At 41.0% G+C, this 2,500-nt stretch overlaps 1 pseudogene; it reads left to right on the top strand.

The window, feature by feature from the left end:
- Positions 1-548: 548 nt before the first annotated feature.
- LOC135213050 (uncharacterized) lies at positions 549-2,294 on the top strand (annotated as a pseudogene).
- The last annotated feature ends 206 nt before the right edge of the window (positions 2,295-2,500 follow it).

Here is a 2,500-nt window from a genome sequence, read left to right as displayed (position 1 = left end):
GTCTTACTCTTCATGTCACAGGGAGTTTTGGCACCGAGTACCTAGACACCTAAGTACCTAGACACCTAAGTACCTAGACACCTAAGTACCTAGACACCTAGGTACCTAGACACCTGAGTACCTAGACGCCTAAGTAACTGGACACCTAGGTACTTAGACATCTAGATACCTAGACACCTACTATGCATTTCAGGGCCGTGTCCAATTGATTTTCGTTGATAAAATCCTACCAAAACATCGGATATGGGTCACATTTTGGAAATAGGCATTTGAAGCCACAGCCTAATTGGCAGAAATATGCAGTAATGTCTAATGTGAATAATAAAGGCACTTACCAGAGTAAATATAAAAAATTGAAAGGGTAACTTAGCTAAATTTAGACGCACCCAGAGAGAGGCTAGTTGTGACGTGAACTATGACATCAGACGTAATACCCAGTAAACTTTCCATTCACAATAGTAAACACGCCAATAACAGGAGGAGGACAGCAGAGCATTCATACGTCAAAGCCAATCTGTTCTACGTGACTGCTGTCTGGTGCTTCACTTATGGCAGGCCTGGCAAATTGTCCTCATGGCTGCAAGACTACTTTCGTGCTGCATGTTTTTGCAGTATGGAATAAAGAAAAGAACCGCATGCGTCATATGATTAATATTAACTGGTAAGTGGATAACAGATCATGCACAAACACCAAATGATTCAGACAGGAAGCCTAAATTAAATTTTATAGGGGTCATACTTGAATGACGAGTTTGGAAAAAAAATGAGATATAAAAATATTTTGTTTCTATTAATGTATTTCTAAATTTTCACAATAAGAATAAGAGATGACAGATTTTTTCTTGACTGCAAACTATCTCGCTGAATAGCTTCATCAACCAATTTAACAATTTACCGTTCTAATGATCCTCCTTTCTATGTTATCTCCCTATATAAATATATATATATATATATATATATATTATATATATATATTATATATATATATATATAATTATTTACACTGTAATTACACACACACACACACATTTATATATAAAGCTTCATTTATAAATTATGTGTATGTGCATGTATGTACTATATATGTCTAAGTTCATATATGTAAAGCATTTATATATCTCTAAATATTCTACATATACTCTTCCTTGATGTCGAAGTATGAATAATAACAATAATGATGATTATATTAATAACAGCAATAATGATAATAACTGTGACGAATATTAATGTGATTATTATGACTTATAATATTATCAATTTCTTTGCATGAACGTGTGCGTAGAGAAAACAAAGTATAACATATAATACATTTTTACTCACTGGCTAAATACAGGTCTTTGTCCACACAGGCCCTACGACCATGTGGCAAATTTCATGGGTATCACGTCGCTTTCTGTGAGGAAGATTGTTCACCGTGACAAATCAGTGATCTCACATGAGTCTGCTGGCGAAGTATTTCCTATACCACAAGTCTTTGATAATTTTATAGTGGGTGCCATTCGTCGGTTTATTCACGAGATATTTGCTGCAAAGCAAGTATTTACTGTTAGAACCCTGATGACAGATTTGAAGACAGCCACCATAATCCCTGAAACAACCTCCGAGATAGCGGTGTGGCGGCTCCTGCAAGATATGCGATTCAGATATAAAACGTCTCTAGCAAAAGAGTCCATTGATGTGAATTCCCGACAGATCGGGGCTCTCCGGGCTCTGAAGCGCCATCGAGAAGATGGAAGGGAGAGAGTATATGTCGATGAGACGTGGTTCACCACCAGAATGAGCCGCAACAGAGAGTGGGTGGACACCGCACAACCTGTTACCAGTGCCACGCATAGCCGACAGATACCACCTGGCGAGGGAGAGCGCTTCGTGGTGGTAGCAGCTGGCACAGCAAATGGATTTATTGAAGGCTCTTTCCTTTGTTATCCTGCAAAGAGTACAAGTGGCGATTACCACGGGGAAATGACAGGCGAGCTGTTCATACGCTGGTTAACAACGCAGCTTCTACCATTGCTGCCTGAACCATCAGTGTTGGTGCTCGACAACGCACCTTATCAAAGCCAGCTACTAGACGAGTGTCGGTGTCCTACCACAGCCACCAAGAAAGCAGACCTTATTACCTGGCTTCAGAGTCGCCGAATCTCTGCCCCAGACGGTGCCACAAGACCTGAGCTGTTGCTCATATGTCAACAGAACAGGCCAACACCACAGTACATCGTGGACAACATAATTCGAGAGTGGGGCCACGAGGTGGTGCGTCTGCCACCTGCCCACCCAGAGCTCAATGCCATTGAGCAAGTATGGGCGTGTATGAAACGTCATGTGCGTTCATCTTTACAGCGATTCACTCGGGCAGACTTGCAGGCAAGACTGGAGGAAACCAAGCTTTTGGCCACTGAAAGTGTTTGAGGGTCTGCAGAGAAACGATCTCGAGCCTTTGAGGATGGGTACTGGTCAATAGACAACATTCAAGAGCCTGTTGGACCTTTCATTATAAACT

This window comes from Macrobrachium nipponense, chromosome 19, assembly GCF_015104395.2.
Source record: "Macrobrachium nipponense isolate FS-2020 chromosome 19, ASM1510439v2, whole genome shotgun sequence".
Classification (NCBI taxonomy): Eukaryota; Metazoa; Arthropoda; class Malacostraca; order Decapoda; family Palaemonidae; genus Macrobrachium; species Macrobrachium nipponense.
This window is presented reverse-complemented; position numbering and strand designations above follow the sequence as displayed.